Source organism: Cyprinodon variegatus, unplaced genomic scaffold, assembly GCF_000732505.1.
Source record: "Cyprinodon variegatus isolate N-32 unplaced genomic scaffold, C_variegatus-1.0 Scaffold8, whole genome shotgun sequence".
Lineage (NCBI taxonomy): Eukaryota > Metazoa > Chordata > Actinopteri > Cyprinodontiformes > Cyprinodontidae > Cyprinodon > Cyprinodon variegatus.
This window is the reverse complement of record NW_015150461.1, coordinates 2828401-2837831: the sequence shown is the minus strand read 5'-3', so window position 1 is coordinate 2837831 and position 9431 is coordinate 2828401. Positions and strand designations below refer to the sequence as shown.

The 9431-nt window shown below is 41.5% G+C and overlaps 1 protein-coding gene across 4 annotated transcripts in view; it reads left to right on the top strand.

Annotated features, from left to right (window-relative positions):
* LOC107086402 (transcription factor COE1) overlaps positions 1–9431 on the top strand; it is a 117621-nt gene that overhangs the window by 74939 nt on the left and 33251 nt on the right. The gene's annotated exons all lie outside the window — the stretch shown is intronic.

Here is a 9431-nt window from a genome sequence, read left to right as displayed (position 1 = left end):
TGACTTTAATCTCAGAATTCTGACTTTAATCTCAGAATTCTGACTTTTTTTGTCCCAATTCTGACTTTAATCTCAGAATTCTGACTTTAATCTTAGAATTCTAACTTTTTTCTCAGAATTCTGACTTTTAATCTCAGAATTCTGACTTTAATCTCAGAATTCTGACTTTAATCTTAGAATTCTAACTTTTTTCTCAGAATTCTGACTTTTTTTGTCCCAATTCTGACTTTAATCTCAGAATTCTGACTTTAATCTCAGAATTCTGACTTTTTTTCTCAGAATTTTGGATCCTAATGTAGATGGGCACCATGAAGGAAGAGATGAAAAATGATGGAATTAGGCAACTTTTTACGTGCCCGAGTGGACATTAAAACAAGAGAGCTAGTCTCTAAAACAGACATGGCTATGGCTTGATGCTAACATGTTCGTTAGCTGCCAAATTCTGAAAAAAAAGGCAGAATTCTGAGAAAAAAGTCAAAATTCTGACTTTTTTTCCCATATTAAACTGAAATGAAATTTAAAAATCAGTTAACTTTTTTTTTTTCCAGTGGCCCTAATCCTCTTCCATATTTTATGTTTTCACCTGTGGTGTAAAAAAAAAAGCAATAATCAGATGAGCAGAGTTGCCACTCTGGTTTATTTAGACACACTTCTGCTGTATCTGCTGAAAGTGTCGAGCTTGTGCATTTCATGTGCTGAGAGAAAAAAAAAAACGTGCATGCGAGACAATTTAAAGTTCAATAACACGACTCGATAATTCAGTGAAAAAGCTTGCTGATCTGACGGAAAAAGGAATAGTCCCGCTTTTATGAAGCAAGTAAAGGTCAGGGGGGAGGTTTAACCTTTTGATTGGTGGGATTATCGAGAATTAACCCTCCTGTCGAAGGCAGCATTTAGTAAAAAAAAAAAAAAAGGAAGTTTCCTGGAGTGAAGGAGCAACTTTTTTTTCCGCAGTGGTGCAAATCACCGAAAGTATAGCTGTGTGGTGAGAGAACAGTTGAAAGAATAAATGTGAAGTGATGATTAACCACTGTGAGGCCGCAGGTCCTCTGGGGAGCCGGCGAATCACATAAATCTGCCTGTAATCTCAGCCAGTGATAGACTTAGGCACTAAGCCCCAACTGGAATTGCCAACATCTGACAAAATCATAAGTGAGTGAGAGCGTGCAAGTCACCGCGCATTTTTCTACATCTTGTGTCCTAATTACGGTGCAAAACACGATCCATCAGTCACAACCAGAGCTGTTTGTGGATTTAAGCGTACTGGCTACAATTGGATGCTTTCCTGTCTTTGTGCATATGTACTCGAGATGCACACGCATGTGCTGAAAAGTATAAATGCATTACCAAGAATGGAGCAGATGGACCAGCTGCCTCTGCTAAGCCAAAGCTGTGCAAAACACAGAGCTGTGTGGGTTTACAGTAGGTGCATACAGGAGAGCCCAGGAGGAACAAAATGCATAAAGGCCAAAGATGATCCGATCAGAAATGTGTGGCTAATTTTCCATCTTTGTTTTCTTTAAAGCTTTGTCTGTTTTTATTACTGCAATAACAATTAATGTACATGGTCATGTTATATACCTATAAAAAAAAGACCAAAATCCTGTTGATAATGAGAAAATAAGGCTATAAACTCCAAGCGTCCATCCTGTTTTTGAGCCTAAATAGAACCTCAGCACAAGGTGCCATGAGCTTAAATTAACAGATGTGGCGCCATCTATTGGCAGAACCTCTGAACTACTGGAAAGCCAGGGTGTGGCGATTGATCCACAGACTAAATACGACCGCACTGTAATGCTAAAATCAATAGCTGGGAGGATAGGGTTTAAAAGCATTGCTAACACCAGTAGCAATATTAGCTAGCATGCTAATCTAGCTCTGCATCGTTGCAGAGACGTCCAACTGCTTCCTGAGCTTTAGCTCCAGCTTTAGTGGCTCCAATGGTCAGACTGGTTTCCATGAGTAGCTCTAGTTTTCTCCCTCTTGAAATCAAACATCTTTTCACATTTGATCTTATACTTCTCTGTTTTTCCCCGTAACTTCACTGAGAGTTTCACACTCGCCCGCCTTCATTGCTTTGGCTTAGATAAAAGATACTACACCAGCAGAACGCCATAATTTGTCATAAAAACATTGTATGCAACCAGAGTAGGTTACTTGCAAAAATACTTTAAAAAGTACTTTAAAAGTCTTTAAAAGACCTTTATTTATCTTTAGAAGTTTATTTTCAGTCTTCCTCTCATTAAAAAAACATTGGAGAAGATGTAATGTAGGGGAAACAGCAAAAAAAGATCTAAAACATTTATTTAGTTTTTATGATAGGGATCAGTGCAGATCAGTGCACTTCCGGTATGTTTTTTGACTGACGGAAGTGGAAGGCTAAAAAAAGTGTGTGCCAGTGGCGGTGCTAGATCAGGGGGGGTCATGGTACGGCCAGAGTTATTTCTTTTGGGCACCAAACACAATAATAAGGAAAAAAATGGCAAAAGTTCATAATTTCATCTACAAAGTGAGTCAAAAAGCCAGTTACTGCTCAACAGAGTGGAAACTGTGATCCTATCTTAATATGACAGGAGCTAAAAGTGTGACTACTTAATTTTTAGATCATTGATAAACTAAAAGATTTGAAATTAAATTGTTTCAAGGGTCCTATCAGTTGATATTTCTCTTCTAGCACGTATCATAATTTGTCATAAATTGATAATGTATCATGTCTCTGGTAAAGGGGCCATAACATTGGGAAGGAGTCTGTCTAGATTCTGTCTAGAATGGCCCATCTTTTGTACTCACATGTAGCCCAGCCTTCCTATTATCAGCTGAAAGTCTTGCTCTCTCTCAGTCTCAGCTTTGATGAACTGCAAACAGTTTCCTTTTTGATTTTCTTGCATCTCTTACTTCCTCTGAGCTCATTTGGAAAAACTCTGCAGTTCCCTCTGTGACGACATCCACACTGAAGAGTGTTTTTAGAAACGCACCTTGCAGATACTCTGCATTCGGCGAACAACCAATTACATACTTTGCACACTTTTTATTTATTTACAACGCATATCATCTCAAGGCACTTTACAGTTCACCAGATCAAATTTATTCAAAGTTTTCTATCTAAGGAAAACTAGTTGATTGCATCGACTGTGAGGCAATCCCTCACACTAAGCATGCTTGTAGCGACAGTGGAGAGGAAAAACTCCCTTTGAACAGGAAGAAACCTCCAGCAGAACCAGGCTCAGTGTGAGCGGACATCTGCTGAGGCCGACTGGGGTTCAAGGAGACAGAAATAGAGATGCAAAAGGCGACTGTAAAAGGCGGCCCCGTCCAGGAAACACAGCCAGGCAGACGAGCTCCATTCATTTTTTCCATTGTGCGTTTTTTGGCTCTCGTCATCTTTTTGGCTTCTACCGAGGTTCACAGAGAAATCTCAACAGGTGAGAGGTCGCAAAGCTGCTTGCCAAGCACCAGCATCTTCATAGTCAACTGCAGGGAGGCTTACAGTAGATCCCAGCCCTACTTTTAGCCACCGCTGTTCATCCTCTCCGCTGCTTTCTGCACCTTTTGTATTGTTTCCTTTCCCATGAGGGAGAAGGAACCTGCTCCTGTTTAGCATCGGGAATGAGAGCCAGAGACGTACGATGGAGCTAAAGAAACAAAAAAAAAGGGTGTGAGGAAAGAGAAAAGAAGCAGCGGACATGAAAGAGGAGGATAACCGTGGGCTATGTTACCCTCCTGGGTCTGTTTGGCACCAGTTTGAGCCCAGTTGCCAGTGGGTACTAATCATAGAGGATTGGCAGCGCCGTGTGGCAGCTGGCTGCTACAGCACACGCATAAACACACATCAACACAGCCCAGCAGTATCAGACTTGCATGCACTCGTATATTACTCGTGCACACGCACGCGTGCACGCTCTGAATTACATTGGGGACAGCTGGCATTGCTAATCAACTTCTGCTGAGGAGAGGAAAGCGAGCAGCTCACAGACCTAATTAAGTCAACACATACCCAATACTGCTGCTACCGCTGCTTTGCAAACATACTACCCCGGTAACCCTTCCTTTGTGTTTTTTTGTCGTTGCTGTCTTTCCTTGCGGCTTGATCGTCGATACTCTACGAGGAAGTCGCCAACAGCTGGACTAGAACCGGGCTGTCGTTCTGGACAGACTGGACGAGCAGGGAACTTTGAGTGCAGAGGAGATCCGTTGAGAAGCTATTACAGTAATGTGTCTCCTGCCGTCTCTTAGGACGCCTCCGCCATTAGACTTCCAAAAAGCTCCAATTAGAATCATCAAAGGCAATTAAGCTATGCGCTGATAAGAATAAAAGAATGTTGTTGGTTTTTTTTCAGTCTCTGCTCTTCTGCTGTCGTTTTATCCCCTTATCCCTCTTCTGTTCCACTCTCTGCCCTCTGCCTTACCCACCTCTGGGGCTGAGAGCTCTCCCTAATCCCCCTCTCTTATTATCAGGTCATTGCTCCCCCCCCCCTTCACCTCCTCCTCTGGGTACAGATGCATCTCCATGTTGGCTTGTGTATCACCTCTTTACTGGGTCGTTGCAACATTCATCAGAGAAGCTCTCTCTTTTCTTTTCTCCACGCAATATAAAGTGATAATGCTCCACCAGCAGGAACCGAGCGAGCACCTGTTCTTGTGTGCGGGGGCCGGAATACCGGCCTTAGATCGGGGGAGTTGATAAATCACTAGTGTCGTTGAAAAGGCAATCCCCCTCCCTCCTCAGTATGCAACCTTGTCTGCGCGCCGCTTCCTCCACTGATATTAAAAGGCTCTGCTGGCTCACATTAAAGGCTGGCGCTGACGCACGTCGCGCACACGCGCACAAACATTAGGGGTGGTTTTTCAGCAATGAGTGCAGATAAGGTGCGGTGGAAACATCAGTCAGGGACAGCGAGAGGAAAAAAGACAAAAGTCAAGGAGGGAATTTAAACCAGCTGCTGCTGACATCTTTTCCTGTCTCTGCAGAGCTTAAAAATCTAAACTCTGTGTTTGTTTTATGGAGTAAAGCTGAGTGGGTCAGGTGGCTGTTGTTTGAAACAAAGCATGTTGAGAAGCACAGATGATGTCTGAAGTTGTGATTCTCTCAGAAACATTAAATCCTCTGAAAAGGATCCCTAATTCTTCAAATGTTTCCTATTCTGTCCCCAGGAAATCCTCCAACATCAGTGTGTTTAGTGGGATTTCATGTGACGAAAAATACTGGCACCTTTTTTTTATGAATAAACATTTAAAATCATTCAACTCTGAGCCTCTTGGTTTTTGTGCATTTAAGTATTGATTTCATTCCCAGTTTTTATTTGCAAAATTATTCGAAATCAGATTTATTTACCTTACTTTAATAACTTCAACATTTAAGGTAATTTCTATTTAAAGAGGACTTATTGGCCGTTCTCGGCTTGAAACGTTTCACGGACTACAAAATTACAAAAACAGAGAGCTTCCTTTGGAGTTTTGCATCACAGCCGTCGTTATCTGATTGGTTTAAATCTGATGATGCTGACCCTGTTAGCCCCGCCTTCTGTAGCGGCTCTTTAAAGCAGGCTGACCAGGCGTCTATATAAATATAGCAACAAAAAACACAATAACAGATTAGATTATGCATTGTTTTACATTAAATTATCTGTAATCATTAAGAAATCCTTACAACTACATTTACTATTAAAAAAATAATAAAAAAAATGGTCTTGAGGTTAGATTGACACACAGATAAGCTTGTATGTTTTATTGCTCATTCAATTTTTGTACAGTTGAATTTATCATTTTTATTTTTCAAAGTAGTGTTATATTTTCTTTTTTTCTTGCACTACAGAATATGTTTTGCACAATCCTGTTTCAGGTGGAACCAAAAAGTTTAAACTACATGAAACTTTTAGTATAAATAATTGATGAATTTGATTTATGCTTGCAAATAGCAGACAGTAAACAGCGCTGGTGGAGCTGCAGTGAAGTTATAGTAGGTGTGTAAATAATTTGACTTGTGTCCAAGGAGAATTTCATCTTAGGGATGATAAAGATTCTCTGGGTTTGACTTGATGCAAAAAATAGAGGGCCCCAAAATTAAATTTAGCTTAGGGCCCCATGGAGGCTTCAACCAGCCCTGCATCTGCTTAAGACTTTTATGCCTTAATAATGGATTTATCAAAGGATGGGTCTGTCTTTAGCTCCGTCCTTTTTCTGATCAGTCTGACCTGACGTCACAGTTTTTCTCTGTTAGTATTTTCCCTTTTCGTCTCTGTTAGATTATTTTATTGCATTGTGTTTATGTTAATTTTAGCTTTTAAGCTTTTACCTTATTTCATGCAACTGTGATAACTTTACATCACTTTGGTAAACCCCGGTTGGGTTAAATGTGCTTTAAAATAAAGTTTGAGTTGAGTATTTAACATACAGGCTGAACAGTTGATTTTATCAGACTCATCGTTGATGATGTCTGCCCCTTTTTGAGAAGCAGGAACACTTTGGATTTCCTTTTCAACCATCATCTTATTTGGAATCTTTATATTACACTGATTTACAAATAAATACATTACATTTATTGATGTTCGGCAGATGGCCGCTCACACTGAGCCTGGTTTTGCTGGAGGTTTCTTCCTGTTAAAAGGGAGTTTTTCCTCTCCACTGTCGCTACAAGCATGCTTAGTGAGAGGGATTGCTGAAAAGTTGATGATTCGATGCAATCAACTGGTTTTTCTTAGATAGAAAACTTTGTATCAATTTGACTGGATGATCTGGTGAACTATAAAGAGCCTTGAGATGACATGTGTTGTGAATTGGTGCTATAGAAATAAACTGAATTGAATTAAATTGATGTAACCTAGAGAAAACGTAGAGAAAAAGTTTGCAATCCAACCCGGCCGGTTGAAATTGTTGCAACTTTTTCATTTGCAAATATGCAGGATTTTATTTTTTATGCAAAGGTAAAGCTTATATCCTACAGATGAACATATAAACCCGTGCACCCCCCCCCAACACCACAGATGGGTATGATCACATTGACGATGCACGGATGCAGCATGGTGTCATCTGGCAATAAAAGCTTGGGTTCGACCACGAGCTGGTCAATTACTTGCCTTGCTCCTATTTGTGAATGCTGCCTTTTATTGAGCTTGGGTGGATGCCTGCTCTTGATTAAACCGACCCAGTCTTACAGCTGCTGGGGGGGGGGAGAAAAAAAAAGGCCAGCTGAGGAAGCTGCATACATTCCAAGTCCTAACTGCAAGGAAATTCACACCTCTATTTGAGATTGAGATTAATTTTCTGCACCATGTGGCTTGTCTTCCCTCTTTAGCATGCTGCCTTCTTATTACAGGAACATCTGCTCCACGATGATGATGATGTAAATGAATTTGGATATAGATTATTTTATACCCTGCTGAAAATGAGCAGCCGTCACCAGAGGGAGCGGATTCTTACTTTTTTTTTTTTTTCCTTATGTCTTAATTCAAGCGCACAGTTTCTATCTGGATTTTTTTTTTCAATTTGCATTCTCCCTGTGAGGCTCCTAGCTGTCAGGTATTGTTAACTGTCGACATGCACTTTTTGCAACAGATAATTAGGGCTTACGTTCTAGCAGCGTCCTCACCTCCATTGATTTGTAGAATCTCCATCTTTTCCTACCTTTCTCCCCCCCCACCGCCTCTCCCTCTCAGCCTCTCCTTTCCTTTAAGAGCGAAAAGCTCCACTCATCTGTTTTCTCTGTATGAATTTCCAGCCATGCATTAGTCTCCCTGACATGTTCAAGCGATGCTTTATTTAGCTTGTCGGATTCTGCAAATAAACGCAATCTCAGGGTTTATGGAAAAATGGATAAAAATTAGATTGTAAGGTATTGATCTGGATGGTGAGTAGTAGGTGGGGGGTGTTTGGTGTGTGTGTGGGAGAAGGTGGCGGGGTGTTAGTGGGCAGCCCTCATCTGTGTGAAGAGGAGGAGGAAAGGAGGGAGGGGATGGGGGCAGAAATGAAGCCGTAATTCAGGGCTATTGAACCCCCTGCCACTGGCGGCATCGATCGCCAAGCAGCGCTTATGAGATCACACCTGAGCACGGGAGACTGCAGAGGGGAGGGAAGGACAGGGAGGGGAGGAGAGGGAGAAACAGAGGGTTGTGATATGATCAGCTCCTTACCCCCCCCCCCCCGTCTGAGGGCCTGTTAAGGTGTTAACATCAAGCCTCAGAGCCAATTACCTAACCCTGCAACTAGCCGGCCCGCTCGCTCCCAGCAAACACAGAGCTGTGACACGAGCAAGAAGGCGGAGGCGGGGCGACCGGACGCCGACTTTTCTGTTTCCAGGACAACTTCACCGTTACGATCTCTCAATTATCCTCCCACCTTCTCCTTATGCACCATACCATCACCCTCACTACCCCCCCACACCACCACCACAAACACACACACCATAGCTTTCTTTCCTTCCCCCCCCCCTCCTTTCGAACTCCCCCTGCGGCTCTGTGGGTTATTATAGTGAAATATGAAGCGGTGTGGATTCTAGGCTTCATGAAATTTCCATGAGCATTGATCTGATCTGATGTGGGTGATTGCTAGGTGAATCCCTCCAGTCCAGGGCTGTTGCTCATCTATTCATTTATTTATGGCAGTTATGTTTTACTGGCTTTGATTTGCTCTTCTGGAGAGCGACAGCTAAGGATTATAAATATACCTGTATAGGAGAGAGGAGCTTTGAATCCCACAGTCCACAGGCACGCCACTCCCTTTTTTTGACAGAGCTCTTTTTTTTTCCCCTCTTGCACTAATTCCTGCTTTAGTGATAGATAGAGGTGCACTTCTGTAAAAATGTAATTGAAAAGGTAATTGATTTTGGAACAAAAAGTAGGCTTTTATATCGCCAAATGGATTGATTGAGAATGAATTATCATAAGAGTGACAGAAAAGATCAAAAGGCACGATAAAAGAAAAATACATAAAACCAAAAGAACAAAGGAGCAACGACAATCCTGAGAAATATTTTACCAAAACAGAAAGACCAGAATTTACTCAAGTACACCAAACATTGTCACAGACTTAAATTAGGTGGCTAAAAATGAGTGTGATGACTTTTTGTAAACAAACTTTAGAAAGGGGTGAGTGGAAACAGAGACTGGAGCAGAAAAGACTGGAAAGTAATTAAAGTGAAAGAACTTGGACACCAACCTCTGTTATGGACATTAAGTCTTAATTGAAGACATGAAGGAGTTCTCTTGAATAAAAAAGCTGCCTTTAAGTTTTTCTGTGAAAATATAATAAGGGCCAGTTCACCGATGATTACAGGGGCCATTGGTGAGTCAACAATAGAAAACCAGTCAACAGGATCGCTGCAGCTTTGATTAATAATCCTCGGGTTTGTGATGTAGATGTTTTAAAGCAGACTTTAAGGCCCCGTCCACACGAAGTCAAAACGAACACGAAACGCTAATATTTTCCAGAACGTTTGT